We start from the raw sequence: 15,855 nt of genomic DNA, 5'->3' as shown, positions 1-15,855 counted from the left end.
ACTTTTTGGGGCTGGAGCTGCAGCGCTGTCCTTGGTTGTGGGGCTGGGAAAGGATTGTTGTGTGTGCCTGAGCTGTGAGGAGAGCTGGCTGACACTTCAAGTGGAGTTCAGAGTTATTTACCAGTGCAGTACAGAATCTGGAAAATCTGAAAGCTCAAAATTAATGCATCAGCAGGATACAAGGGGTTTTTTAATGCTCTGCTGAGAGGACGGTGAGTTCAGACAGAATGACTCCTAACAGGAGATCCCACCCACCATCCTCAGCCCCCAGGCTGGTGTGGACTGCAGTGGTCACTGGAGTTGGGAACAGCCCAGCCCCATCCATGAGCTCTGGGCTGAACGTGCCCCAAATGGGCTGAACGTGCCCCAAATGGGCTGAACGTGCCCCAAATGGGCTGAGGTTTCTGCAACTGCAGGTTTTTCTGAGGCCATACAAACCCTGACTTTACAAAATCTTGTAGGCTGCCCATATTTTTTGAAGGACGTCCCCGATAAAAGGCCTGGTCCAAACTGGAAAAGGCAGGGGAGAATTTTTAAAGGAAAAATTTGCTTGAACTGTTTAACTTAGCTAAAAGTTATTTTTGTTTCTATCCTCATCCAAGAAAGAGGCAGGTCATTTTAGATATAAATTAAAGAGAAAATATTGCTGAGGGCAGATTGTTCACCTGTAAAATCTCATCTCAAATCATTAAAGTTTGGCAAAGCTGTGTAAACAACTGAGGCTAAGAAACATTAAGCAGCTTTAAAACTTGATACTGTACTGCAGATATTCACAGGCAATTACATCACATCAAAATAAAAAGTTTTAACTAATATTAAGAAAATTTATGATTCGAACAGGCCAGAATTTAAGTCAGTGCCTTGTGTAAATGTAGATATGATTGCCTTTCGTTTCATGGTTACCCACTTTTTTTTTCAAATGCCCTATCAGAATCTTGTCAAGCATTAAGTGGTAAGAGGAGAATAGCCTGAATAAATCAGATGTTTATGCTGCCCCTGAGAAACACTCCGCAGTTCACTGTCAGTAGCATCTTGGGACTCTTTCTCAGGAATGTAATAAGCCAGATATATGCTAAAATTCAGAATATATTTGTTTTGGACCTCTGAGATCTGGAGCTCTGTGATTCACTGCAAAAGCAAAGCTGTCCCAAAACTAACCTGAAGAAATTTCTTGCACATTTTCATGAAATCCTGGAAGTTCAGAGTAGCAGAGGTGAGAGGCAGCTTTATCTGCTAAACTGTCTATGCTTTTTTTAAAAAAAAATCCAAACTGTATATTAGGTCCAATTAATATTGGACCTAATGAATTTTGAAAACCTTGTTTCTTGCTCTTTCTTGCAGTCATTGCAATCCTTTTGCCCCACAAAAAAAAAAAAAATGGGTCTGCTCGACTGGTCAAAACAAACAAATTCTGTTCTTCTCTGACACCAAGAACACAATAATGAAGTCAACATAAGTCAGATTTTCTTCAGTGAGTTACTGAGAGGCAAATCTAAAACAGTGTTACAAATAATTTCTCATAATTACAATGGCAATGATGAGCACCCATAATCAGGCCTCGCAGCTATGTTTGCTAATAAGAAGGCAAAGCAGAGGAGAATTGTGATGTTGTTTGTGCTGATGCCTTGTGCAGGCTGACCTAGAACAGAGGCTAAATAGAGTTGTAGAATAAAGCAGGGATTTATTCAAAGGATCTCCTCCATGGATCCGCCTTGGGCAGCACCAGAGCCCAGCCAGGGCTGCACCCAAGATGAACCAAAATGGTCCCAAAATGCACGAGCGCTCCCGGGGGCTCTCACTGTGATCAGCTCTGCTCCATTTGCACCTTGCAGTTCATTGTCCCATTCCAGCTCCAGCCCAGGCACTCCCATCCTGCTTGTTTTTCTCTCTCCAGCCCACGTTGTTTGTGCTCTTGGGCCTGAGACTTGGATCATTTGTCCTTGGTGCCCAGCTGGAGAAGGAATTGTTTTGTCTCCCTGCTCTGTGCACAGAGCTCAGCATCCCCTCATGTGAAGCCCAGACCCACACACTGAAGCAGCACAGAATGTGAAAAATATAAAAGCTCAAACCTGAGGCATCAGTATCATTTTTAGTGTAGTCTCCAGTTTTCAGACCAGCTGGAGCAAACAACCTTCACTGCCTCCAATATAAACAGACTGAGATGCTCTGACCAAACCTCTGACCCTTTTTTGCTTTTCTAGATTATCTTTGAGGTGCTTTCCAACCCAAATATTCTGTGATTCTGTGGTGGTGGCATCAGCAAGTGTGGGTTTGTTGCCATCTTTTGGAAGCTGCTGCATCTTTTCCTCTCTCAGCTTACAAAGATAAGGTTTGTTGAAGCTGGAGGCTTCACCAGCCATACCCTGCTCTGGTGTGAGCTCTGCCTTGAGCTCAGAGTGCTTTTAGTGCCATTCCTGGAACTGTGGTGTCTGGGGAGAAGCATTTGAGAATTGCAGAGCATTAGCTTGCTGACAGGGAGGTAATGCATGGAAAACATTTGACCTCCCTCTGGCTCCTGTGGCTGGGAGGGCTCTGATCTCATTTGCAGCAGCACAAATCCAGAGTGGCTTCGTTAAGCACATTAAATTTAGTGGAGTTACTCTGAGTTTATAGTTCTGCACCTGGTACATGGGAGATGGCACCAGCAGCCTTTCTGTGATGTAAAGGAAGGGAGTAATGAAGGCAACTTGCAAAAGAAAGGATGAAAGCAGCTCCCAACAGCAGGACTTTTGCAGGGATGTGAAATTTATTAGGAGTTGCTGCAGGCTCAGCTTTATTTAAAACCAGCTCACAGCTTTGGAAATACAGAATTAGGAATCTACAGGCATTGAGTTTTTCATACATGTCAAAGACTACCTGGGGCCTGCCTGGAAGAAATGGTTCCTCAGAGCAGTTTAGAAAAAGTTAAAGTATGGGGAAGGCTGAACTTTTATTTTTTAATTTTCCTTTTTTTATCTAAGAAAGAAGGGAAGATGAAGAAGACTCAAAAAAACCCCAAAATAAAGCAGAATAAAAGCGGGGAATGACAACTAAAGCAATTTTAAAAAATTAGTTTGAGGAATTAAACAGTAACAGTTGGCACATTTAAAAAATTTTCTCTCTTCATGCCTAAAGCACCAGAGGAAGATCCACCACACATTTCAGTTGGGGGTCACCCCCAACCTTCAAATCCAGTATTACCAACCAGTCTTCCTATTGGAGAGTCATATTATTTTTTCCAAATATACATAAGAAATTCAAAATATCTGGAAACTAAAGACTTTGTGTGCAAGAACTCCAGAGAACCTGTGCTTTCCTGACAGTGGATGCAGTGAGAAACCTGAATGATGTGGTTGAGGAGCCTGGCCCAGTATTGGATGTTCCTCAGAGATGGGTCTGAGACTGGGAAAAGAAACATTTTTAAATTTGGGGTGGGGAATACTGCTGGGAAAGGAAATGTGGAAGGCAAAGCTGAGGGCTGGAAGGATCTTCTCTCCTCCATCAAGGCCAGAATCTCCTGCCCACATGCAGACACCAGCAGGTGAATGAAGGGCTGTTCACAGAGACCAGCCCTCCATGTGGTTCCTCTCCTCATAAGATACCTGTCTGAAGCAAAAAGAAAGCCCTGAAAGTGCTTATTTTTCTCTGTTTCATGTTTCCTTTTTCTGTCCAAGCTGTGTCTGTGGTCAGTGCCTCTGTGTGTTGATTTTCCCCTCCACACCTGACACCACAAGGGTTGATTTTGCAGCAGGCAGGGTCCTCTCTGCCCTCTGCATGCTGCTTGTGTCCCATTCCAGAGCTCCTTAAAGCCTCTCATTTGTCCTTATCCGACTTAATTTGGACAAAAACTCCACAGATTACATCTTTCTTACAGGACTTAGTTGTCAAATAGTTTTAAATCACAAACCAATTTGTCACTTCGCTTCTGATTCTTAGAAAATCCACGCTGAGCTTCAGAGCTCAGAGAGCCTGGGGAATGCACACTGGGATTTTCACACTGTTATTTTCATGCTATTACTTTCTACACAGGAGGAAACCCAGAGCTGGTGAAAATCTGAGGCTATTAGGAATTTCTGGAGCTCTTTCTGCGTTTCCTTGCTGATCCCAGGCAAGAAGAGCATCCAGCTGAAACTGATGCAGGCGTTTGACGCTGTCGAGCCAGGGACGGGCGAAATGACTCGCACGATTTCAGAAGGCAAATGAAACTTCATTCAAAAGCACTTCTCTCTTTTATAGAGAACATTGTGAACATTAATTCCATTGGTCTTAAAGTAAAAACGTTTCACCTGATTGGTACACTGGGCTTAGGTCAGTGTGGTAGAACAGATCTATAAACAATATGAATGGAAAGCAAGATAATTGTTTATATTCCTCCCAGACTTTTTCCCAGGCTTAGCCTGGCAGAAATCTTTCTCTTTTTCTGTCTGACTGAACTGAGAATATCCACAGGTGTTTCAGGGTGTGACTGGAAATATTTCCTGAGTGCAAAGGTAGGAGCAGGGCATGCCAAGCAGGATTCCTGTGTCCCATGGGATGTCCTGCTGGCTGCTGGTGGAGCCCAGCTCAGTGTGAGCAGCAGTGGGAGAAGGTGAACATTAATTCACAATAATCAGGTGTATGAAAATCAGCAGGATTGTATAGTTTGCTGTACAACTGAATTTGACTGAATTTTCCTCTTAAAGAGAATTTGACAAGCCTGGAAGAATGTATTTTACACAAGAGCTTCTGTTTGCTTCCTGTGCAGCTTTTTGCAGCAGCTGCCAAAGACCCAACGAGCCCTGGGCAGGGGTAAATCTCTCCCATGTGCTGGTTTGTCAGGTCTTGAACCACAGAACATGTCAGAGACTGGGGACTGCTCCTCTGCAAGAGGCTTTGGTGGCTCCTGTGCTCAGTGGGCTTTTAATGTGGCTCTCAGAAATGAGGTGTGTCTGGGCTGAGCAGTTCTCTGTGGATTTTTATCAGGTTGATGTAATACCCTTGCCCTGATTCATTGATAGAGTCACGTTTCAAATAAAACAAAATATTAATTTAAAATAAAATATTAAAATAAAATAAAAAATCGAAATAAAATATTAAATTTAAAAAATAAAATATTAAAATAAAATAGAAAAAATAACATATAAATAGAAAAATATTAACATCAAATAAAATATTAAAATAAAAATAGAATAAAATATTAAAATAAAATAAACCAAAACAGAATAAATGGCAATTTACCAGCAGCCTTTCAATGGTGAGGCTGAAACAGAGGCTCTGGAGCAGCCCTCCAAACTTTAGTGTGCTCTTCAGAGAGGAAAGAGGATTCTTTAACCGGTCAAAACAAACCAATTCTGTTATTCTCTGACTCCAAGAACACAATAATGAAGTCAACATAAGTCAGATTTTCAGAAAATAGTGTTTGCTTCTGCCTTTGCTCCATGATTGCTGACCTGACTTCCTTAACATTTACCTGATGGTGATGAACAAGAAACAACTCCACTGGTCAGACCAGAAACAGCCCAGGCTCTATTAAAGCATCAGTTTTCAGTTCTGAAAACTGAATTTATCACAAGATGCTTTAATGCAAAGTGTGTGAGGAACAAACAAGCCTGAGATTCTGCTTCATTTCTGCAGGAGGTCCCGTAGAGTTGATTTAAGGACATTGATTTAAGTCACCCCAAGGAAATTGTGAGCTCTGTCCTGTGTCTGGCCCAAATCCAAAAGCACAGGCAGCACTGGAGGTGTGGATGACAGTGACCATGTGAATTATCTTTGCTTTCATGTGGAACTTGTGGCTTAGCTCGGGTTGGACAAAGCTCCACAGCCCCTCAAGGGCTGCTGAGGCATTGTTAGGAGGGGCTCCCATGCTGACTGTCAGCAGTCTGGAGAGACTGAGCTTCAGCTGATACCCAATTAGCTGATTATCCCAAAGGGAATTGAAAATGAAGGTTATCTTTCAACTTGTGATGAGCTTCCAAATAAATATTCAACATGCATTTAATAAGACAGTTTTATGCATTATTTAAGTATCAATTGATGGGTAGAAGAAGAAAGACTATGCTACTGATGCTGAGGTTTGAAAGGCAAGAGCAGGAATCTGGTGAATGAGGTCTTAAAGGAGATTTGCATCTCTCATTTTATTGGAATATTATTTACATGGTAATCATGAAAAGAGTGTTAGTAAGAATTCATTTCTGCATTTTGGTTGGTTGGGATTTTTGTTTGTTTTTAAAACACTCATAGCAAGGGCACAAGATTAGAGAACAGGGGGTGTTAAAGGTGCTCCAGCCTCCACCTCAGGGCAAGATCAGCTCTCCTGGGGCCAGGGTGTAACTTGTCCCTTGGAGTTTTGTGCCTGGGTCAGAGAGAGGGGCTGGTTCATGTCATGGTTCCTATCTGTGGTTAAATCTGTTCCCTTGAGCTCAGAGTGTTCCATTCTCCTCTTGCTTCTGGTGTATTTCAGGATGGACATTGCTGGGGCAGGACTCCTCTCTGAGGAGTGAAACTGCTGCTGAAAATGGGGATTTTTGGTGTGGTGGGAAGTCTGGGCTCATTCAGACTGTTGATGGATTGGTGGTGCAGGTTTCAGAGCCCTGTGCACACCAAGGTCTGGCTGGGGGTTTCGAGGACCTGCCCCTGTGCCAGGGATGTCTGACACATCTGACAGCAATGCCCATTTCTGACCTGGACTTTTCCTCCCCTTTTCCTCCAAAAGTACGACCTGAAACCTTGATGGTTTATTTTAACCTGGTCTCATCCCTGCCAGAAAGGCAGACCTGGGCTGATGTCCTTTGGTTCCAGCGCCGTGGAATGTCCCTGCAGCTCTTCTCCCGTGGGATACCTGAGAGGGGAACGAGCCCTGCAGCCCTGGAGGTGCCACTTGGTTAATTAAATAAACAAACCAGTGACCTCTGAGACTGGGATGAAAACAAGAAGGAGAGCAGGAAAGTGGGTTTTCTCCCTGCAGTGTTTTTGCCTCTTCAGTGCTTCGTTGTTTGGCTGCCCAGTGGGACTCAGCTCCTCTGTTTTCCTTAGCACCCCGTGGTATTCCAAATATTATTTCCAAATATTGTTTTATGCTCCTTTTTTTCTTCTTCTTTTTTTTTTTTTTATTTTTTAAGAAAAGGTGCTAAAACAAAAAGTACTAAAATAAAAGCAGAAGGACTGTCCTGATTTGTGGGGCTTTCTTTTTCAGCTCTCTCTTTTAAGTAATTTATTAATCTAGTTGGGATTATTTGTCTTTGCTCTTACAAAATGTTTTTCCCTCTAAAGGAAAAACTGCCAATGTATTATTGAGGGGAGGTCAGATCCCAGTGACCTTTTCCTTGTTGGTTCAATGTTTGTAGAGAAAACATAAAGAGTGGGTTTTGTTAAAGGATGCTGTTGAGAAATAAGAACTTGAGTTCAATTTGCCTTTTCCCTTCAATTTTCTGCTTTTCCTCCCTCTTTGACTCAGTGCAACATGACCTATTTTCTGTATATATGCATTTTCCCAGACTAATTTATCTAGTACTGAGTATTTGCATTTTCATTACTTTTAAGAAAGATTGCATCTCCATTTTAATTGAAAAAATCACCTGTTTTATTTGAAATATAAATAATTGTCAAGTGTTTTCACTGATGGTTATGGAGATTTGTTTTAAAGCTTTTATTTTGCATCTGATATTTTGATGCTTCCTTTAATTTGGTGCATGCGACCGTATTTCTTAATATCTTTAAATGATCTCAAGCATATCAAAAAGGTAGATTTTTCAAAACAGCTCAGAACTAGAAGTCTGAATAATTGATTTCTACTTTCAGTTGTTAAACTAAAAAATGTTTCTTAATTTCTTTCTGATAGTGCTAAGAGGAAGATTATTCATCAGAACAAATAGGAGACCCTAAATGTTCAGTTTGATTCATTTTGCTTCAGCTGCATGCTCTGAAACCATTTAAATCCCTCCTTGGAGATTAAACGCTGATGATTTGTCTGAAACAAATGTATAGGAAGGAAAAACTTAAACATCTCAAAATATCTTCAAGATGCTAAGCAGACACATGGTTTTTTTGTTTTGTTTTTTTTTTCTCAAATATGACCATTCATCTTAAATTCCATACTTCCTCCCTTAAAGAAGCTTTGGTCTCTTCCTTACCATGTAGTAATTACTATGAGTTGGTTCCTATTCCTAATTCCTGTAGGGTCCCTAAAATAACATCAAAGAAAAGGGTGCTTCTGGAAGGTGATTCAGTCCTTTTGCCTTTCTCTCATAACCACAGGGATTAAATAACATTATTGAATAAATAATGTGACCTAAATGATGTTATTTCATATATTTAAGGGAAAGGACAAACTTGGGCCTGTAGATATGCTCTGTTAAGCTCAGCTTATGTTGCTCAGTGTTTAAAGAGGCTCACTTGCACATTTATTCTGTAAATGTACCATAGAGCAGAGGCATGGGGAAACTGGAGCTGCTAAGGGAGAGGCATTAACACCAGGAGCTATATGTAGATTAGTCAATATTAACAACCACATTAATTTAGGTGGAGTTGATGAGCCAGCACAGGAGGTTCCTCCTCAGAACCAGCATCGTGCAGGGGCCAGGAGAGGTCACACAGTGAAATATGGTCACTGCTGAGGGCTTGTGACGTTCACGTTCTCTGGACAGAGCGACACAATTCTGTCTCTCAGGAGAAGCACAGAGAGAAGAAAACAATCTTTATCTCTGCCCCTTTGTTTTCCCCATGTGGAATGTGGTGTGGAGATTGTTCACCTGCAGTGATTGCTGGGTTGGGTTCTGGTGAAGGTTGTTTGGGGTCAGTGCCCAGTGGGATCCAGCTGTGGCTCGGGTTCTCAGCAGAGTCACAGTTTGAGTTAGTTAGAGAGGTAAGAAGTCAGAACAGGATAGCATCTCTTTAAATAGTATATTAATGTAATACAGTATAGTTTTAATAAAGCTATCCTTCAGCCTTCTGATCTGGAGCAGACATCAGCATTTCTTCCCTGAGCCGGGGTTCGATGCATTTCCCACTCTAAGGGCTCATGGTGCCTCCAAGGTGCTGCACGTCTGTACCAACACCAAAGCTTCACTGGAGCCTAACTGGGGCATTCCATCCCCTTCTGCTGTTTCTGCTGGATACCCCAAAACACCACACTGTGTTTTGCCTGGTGCTGGCAGCTCAGGAGTGGGTGAACTGATTCTCATAGGAGATGAGGTTCAGACAGCTGGAGGCAAGGTGGAAAATATTTAAACACAAGGTGTCATAGCAAGTTTGCTGCTTATTTTGGAAGAAGGACTAACAGTGTTTTGATTATCTCTGAGCAAGCTAAGCTGATTCAGTGTAATGTAATTAATGAGGCCACCTTCCATTAGAGGACACTGGAAAGAGCTATTGGTAATTACTTCACAGGCATCAGAGAAATATTGCTGAAGCAGGAGCTCTCGGTGCCCAGATGATGATTCCTCTGCTGCAGAAGCTGGTGCTGTGGCTGAGGCAGCACAGGGTGAGCAGATGGAACTGCTGCTGCCTGCCCAGGGTGTGATCCCGTGGGCTTTGTTGGGATAAGGAGCAGATATTTGCTCACACCAACATCACCCCCTCCACTGTCCATGTTTCCTGAGACCTCTGAGGACAGCCTGGCCTCAAGCCATTGCTCCTGAGTGAGGAAGTGCTTGGTGGGCAGTTTTGATCTCTGCAGAGACATGGATGCATTTCAGAAAGTGCTGGAATGTCATGCAGGGTGTTGGATACAGACAGAAGTGCTGCTTCCCCTTGCTGCCAAACGCTGGGGAAAAGTGTGGCTGTGTTTTCAACTTGCCTCAATTTCCCCATAATTGAACTTACAAGTGTGGTGGCCTGGTATTGGTGTTGGGACCCCCAGTGCAGGAAGAATGATGTGTAGGATTTTAATGATTTTAGAAGGTTAATTAATTATTTTATTAAACTATATTATACTATAACTATATTATACTATATTACACTAACAAGAATTATCACTAACTATCTAACTGGAAAACTTTGACTCTCTCTCCTGAGAATCTTGATACACACGTGGATTTAATTGGTTAATGAATCTAAACAGCTATTACTAGAATTTAATTAAGTAATTACTTTGGGTAAATAATCTCTAGAACACATTTTGCATGGGCACAAACAGAGGAGTAGTGAATGAGATAAGAATTGTTTTGATTCTCTTTTCTCTGTTTTTCTTATAGCTTCTCTCAGGCGAAATCCTGAGAAAGCCAAGTCTCTCTCTGTTCAGAGGGCATGTGAATGCCACAGCCTGGGAGACAGACCCTCTGCATTGCTTGCTCAGAGACAGGGACACACGAGTGCTGGAAACACCCAAAACCTTTTCTAGCCTGACCTGCTGTGAACAGCAGACTCTAAACTTCTGCCCATTAACCTCAACACTGAGCCACTAACTCATTTCTGGCTGAAACATCTTTTCCACTCTCTGGAAAGACCACGAGGTGGACAACCCACCATTACCCTTTAACAGCTTCTTTTAATGTCCAGCCCGTGTCTCCAGTTAAAGCAGTAATTATCCCTGCTGTACCTGATCTGTGGCTCACTGCACTTTGCAACCTGCACGGGTGGAGGTCTGGACTCAGCTGGAAGGGTCCTGCAGGTCAGGAGGGAGGGGCTGTGGGTGCAGGAAGATTGAGGGGTGAGGGTCAGGTTGCAGGACCCTGACCATGTTTTGAGCAGTAGCCCGTGGTGCTGGTGGCTCACTGAGGGCTCAGTGCTGCTGTCCCAGGGGATTTCAGGGGTGCTGGCAGAGCAGGATGAGAACCTGGGAGCCACTGGAGCTCTGCAGAGGACGGCAGCTCACTTCTTTGGCTGATTCAGCAGTTCCTGATGGCTTGCCCTAATCAAACTAAATGAGAAACTGTGGTGTTCCCGCAGGCTTTGCCTGGCTGCAGGGCTTGCCTTTGTTATCACAAGACTAAATTCACTCACAAAATCATCCAGCTTCTTGTTTATCTGCTTCCTTGGGCTCCATAATTAGAACTGCTGCTGAGACACCACAGCCTGGTTTGGGAGACCACCAGCACAGCCTGTGGGGAGACAAAAAGAGCCCTCCATGCAGGGATGTTCTTTCAGCACAGTGACTCTGGGAGTCAAGGAAGAGGTTTGCCTTTCTTGGGACTGAACAAACACGGCGAGGCACAGCCTGCTCCACACTCCTGCAGCGCTGCCTGAGCAAAGGGGCAGCAGCACGCTGCCTCCAGCCAGGAGACCCATATTTCACTGGGGAAAAACTGGGGGGGAATATTGTGACAGGGAGCCTGGCAGTTGGAGGTGGCCTCATGAACAGCTTTGGATTGACCATCTCTGTTTGCAGGGTGTGTTTTCTTGGAGCTTGTCATTTTTAAGGGCATTGATTTTAATGTGTTTTCTTTGGCTGGCGATTTGACACTGAAGGAATTGGCTCCAAGAAGGAATGGCATTCCCTGGATTTTCACCTCAGCATGCCTTGACTGGAAGCTCTAGCTGTCAGTGGTACCCAGAGAGAGTTTTGTTGATGAAAACCTCTCCTTGGAGCCCTCCCATGCAAGTGCTGAAATAATGAGCCATTTGTTTGGAGAATTCTCCTCTTCCCCATGGACAGGTGCCATTTTGAGTGAAACCATCTCAAGCAGCACACACAACTCGCAGACCTTGCACAACCTCGTGCACAGAAGAGACTTGAGAGTTCCCTAACAGAGTGGAGATTGCCAGACATGCATGAGCTGAGGGATAACTGAAATCAGTGACTGTTCACAAGTGGCTGCTCATGAAAGCCTTGGAGGAGCTACGGAGACTGGGATTTCCTTCATGGGATCACAAAATCATTAAAGGCTGGAAAAAGCCCTCCAAGATCACGGAGTCCAACCTACACTGCCAGATTCACCATTAAATTGTGTCCCTAAGCACCACACCTAGACATTTTTTGAACACTTGCAGGGACAGTGGTTGTGTGGGCAGCCCATTCCAATGCTGCCCTTCTCACACCCCTCAGTTTTATCAGGTTGGTGTTTGCATCTGAGGCAATTTCAGTGGGTAGCACTCTTTGGCAAAGCACAAGGTTTCTGACCCTCCAAACAGCATGGTGGCTTTTGCTCTCTTGGGTGCAGGTTGGGGGATAACTCAGCTGTAGTGGGATGTAAAGGTCTGCAGTGAGAGTCAGACTTCAAGAGCTCAGGCTGCTTGGCTTGCTGAACAGGAAATCTGGAGGCAGTTTGGTAGGTTGTGGTAGGGAATTCCCTGCACCAGAAGAAGATCTAGAGGGTGGATGTTGAAATTAGGTTGGAGGGACAACTGTGGAGCAGCACAGTAATTACCCAGTGGAACGGCTGACCAGGACAAGAGGGAAATTAATTCTAGCTGGGATGCTTCACCTCAGACCTGGAGATCTTCCTGGAAGGCATGATCTAGTTCAGCTGTGTGTGAGCTGGATAACATTACACACCAATGGGAAAAACAAACTGAAAAATGTTGTCCTGGATCATTTCACACACTGGGCAGCTTTCCCTCGTGTTACTGAGCTCACCACAGAAACAGTTATTTCACCTTTGGAAGGAGCTGCTCTGGGCTCTGCACCTTTCAAGTTACTTTAATGGCAATGCAGGGTGCTGGGTTTACACTCCTTAAATGAGGAGACCTGGTTACCTGTTGCAAGGTTTTTTTTCCCCTGGAAAACAACATTATATTGGGACAACTGAAATGTTTCATTTCCCCCCAATATTGTGCTTGAGTCTTGGGATTATTTCTTTAAAACATGATTAGCAAACAAAAAAAAATTCATTTTGAAAGGAAACAGCAAAAAGCCTGGTTCTGAGAATTGGCAAAATGTTGGGTGTCAGGTGTGTGCTGGGTGTCACCTTCTCTGTCCTCCAGCTGGAGCTGGAGTCTGCTGCTGAATCTCTCCGAGGCAGTGATGCTCTCAAGGGATCTGGTGCCGTCGTTTGTGCTGCAAACTGCTCCAGCCTGTGGAGAAACTCGAGGTGTGTGGGCAGCCTGCGTGGCCATGCAGGAACCATCAGTGCACCCAAGTCTTGCATATTGTCTTTCCTGGTGGGAGCAAGCCTTGGGTTCACGTGGCAGGACTGTCTGCAGCCCGTGTTGCAGTGATGTGAGGCAGCAGGGCTGCACACCTGGCACCAAAGGCCACTCCTCTGCAACCTGTGGTGTTTTCCTCATAAAAGGGGCATAAATCACAATCAAATGGCATCATGTTGTGGTTTCCCCCTTTCTCTTTGTTCATCAGCTTTATAGCTCTGTGCCTGATTCTTGCTGAAATTTGCAGAGCTCTGCTAATGCTGGGCAGCTGCTGTGGCTGTCGCAGCAGTGCTGGGCTGCGGGTCAGTGTAAAGGGATTTGGGCAGCACAGTTCCATCTGAGGGGCTGTCTTGTTAATTCTGCTTTATTGGATGACTCCTGGAAGCAGTTTTCCTGAGCTATCACAAGGGTTTGTAATAAATCTTAATGAGGTACCCCTGCTATGATTAATCATTTGTTTCTCTAGCAGGATCATGGCTTATGTTCCCCAGGGAAGAGGAAAGGAACCTCAAACCCTGCATCAGGGCAGTGTCAGTGGTTACTTAGCTGTTTACTATCCAGCCAGAAAATGTTGCAGCAGTCACCCCAAATCCCCAGGACATGTCTGCTGTTTGTAAAAGTCAGTGTTTGCTGCCCAAGGCAAACCACTGCTTTTGAATGAGCTGCTTTGTTTTAAGCCAGGTGATTCTTCCCTCTCCCTGCCTCTCGTATTGTAAAGGATCCAGGAGGGATTTACAACCAAGTCCAGAGAAAAGGTGACAGAGCCAGAGGTAAAGCCCATCTGAGTAAATGCTGGTTTTTTGTTTTTTTTTTTTTTTTTTTTTTTTTTTTTTCAGGAAAAAATTCTTCAGTGAAAGAGTGATTGAGCACTGGAATCATCTGCCCACAAGGCAGTGGGGTCACGGTCCCTGGACACTTTTAATAAAGACTGGACATGGCACTGAGTGCCATGGTTTAGTTGTGAGGAGGTGTTTGGTAACAGTTTGGACTTGATGATCTCAAAGGTCTTTTCCAGCCTGGTCCATTCTGTTATTCTGTGTTGAATGGTTCTAGCTGAGCACTTGTGGCCACTGGGTGAGACTTGGAGGACACAGAAAAGGCAGCAGCTGTCCTTTGTGGATCTCAAAATCTCAGCTAAAGCTGACAACCAGAGCTGAGCAGTTTCCCAAAGCTGTGTGACGTGCCCAGCCAGTCCTGCACCTTTCCCACCCTCCCCTCCCTCTCCATGTGACACATTTTGGATATTTTCTAACACCATTTTTGCTGTCAGCCGTCAGCAGACATATCCCAGTGCAGGAAGATTTCCACCAGAGAAACCATGGGAAGCACAGGGTAAAAAAACTTGGACAAATCTCTGGGAACTGTGAGAAGACTAAATTCACTCCTTTGCTAATTTGCTTTTCTCTCAACAGAGATGGCAAAATTCATGGGTCAATCACTGGTGTGATGGAAGACAGATCCTGTCAGAAAGATGTCCATGAGGTCTGGCTGGCCAAGGCAGGCTAATTCTTAAATCATTAATGCATGGTCTCTTGATTAAAACACTGATGTGGTTTGTAACTAATACAGATCCTAAAGGAGCAGATCTAAACCCTGTTGAGTGTACCTAAGTCTTTAATTGACTGCAGTAGACTCTGAATCCAGTCTGGAAGGAACTGCCAATTTGGAACCCTCCAAAAGGGTGGTAAAAGGGCTGTGCTGGTAAAATCCAGGTTGGATAAATCTCCAAGGACAAAAGATTCAGCTACAGTGATCTGCATTGCTTAGTTAAATGGATTCAAGATGCAAAATTATCTTAATCCAGGCAATTTAATTTAATATTATAAGTGGGTTAAACCTGTAGGGTGGCAAAGATTCATCTCATTAAACTCGGGGACTCAGCTATGGCATCTAAGGTAGAGCATCATTGCCCTCAGCAGTGGAGAGAGAGAGAGAGAGAGGGATGACCAGGGCTGACCTGGGTCTCAGTGGTCTTTCTGCTTTGGTAGCTGCTAGCTGAGATTTGGGGATTCTTTTTGTTTTACATGAACATGTCCTGTCAGGCCTGGGAACCTGGTACCACCTCCTGCTGCTGTTTCAAGCCTGTTTCATTTTTTGAGGCAAACAAGCTGAAGAAGTTGCAGTAACACGCTGAAAGGAAGAGGCAAATATTTCTGTTTCCTGTGGAATAATTCTGTTCCTTGGATGCCAGGGGAGGAGCTCCTTTGGTGACACTGGAGCAGAACTTTAAGGTCAGGCTCAGGACCCTGATGCAGATAAATGAGACCACGACAGAAGAAGCAAAGCATGTCAGACCTGAGTCAGACCCACTGAATTTGTGTGGCAGAGCTGCTGCTGAGGCCAGCAAGCCCCAGGCTGAACTTGCAGCCTTACCAATGTGAGTGGCAAGATTCCCATCATCTTTTTGCCCCCACGCTCTCTAATGTGCCGCTGGATCTTTCCCAGTGATCCCATTAAAGCTCTTCAGGGAACTACAGAGAAATTATGTTAAGAAGATAATTGCAGGGAAGCCTGGATAAAAAGGCAGGTCAGGAACAATTTGAAGAGTTGGGGAATGACTTCAGTCAGCTGAAGAGGTGTCATAAGGTCTCTATTCCCTCTGAGATGTTTCCTCACTGTCTTGGATGTAACTTCAGCTGCTGCTTCGTATTTGCTCCTCTGTTTCTCACTAACTTCCTGGCACTAAAACCTCTCCTTGCTGTGTGTGTACCAGGTACTGGCAGAGCTGCAGTTAGCTGAGAAAAGTTGGATCATAGGATTTAGAGACAGATGGGACCTTTTCCATTCTTTTTTTTTTTTTTTTTTTTTTTATGATTAGCTCACAACATGTGAGGCAGTCACGTATTTCATATTCACACAACAAATTATGCATCT

The sequence above is a fragment of the Vidua chalybeata genome, chromosome 19, assembly GCF_026979565.1.
Source record: "Vidua chalybeata isolate OUT-0048 chromosome 19, bVidCha1 merged haplotype, whole genome shotgun sequence".
Classification (NCBI taxonomy): Eukaryota; Metazoa; Chordata; class Aves; order Passeriformes; family Viduidae; genus Vidua; species Vidua chalybeata.
This window is presented reverse-complemented; position numbering follows the sequence as displayed.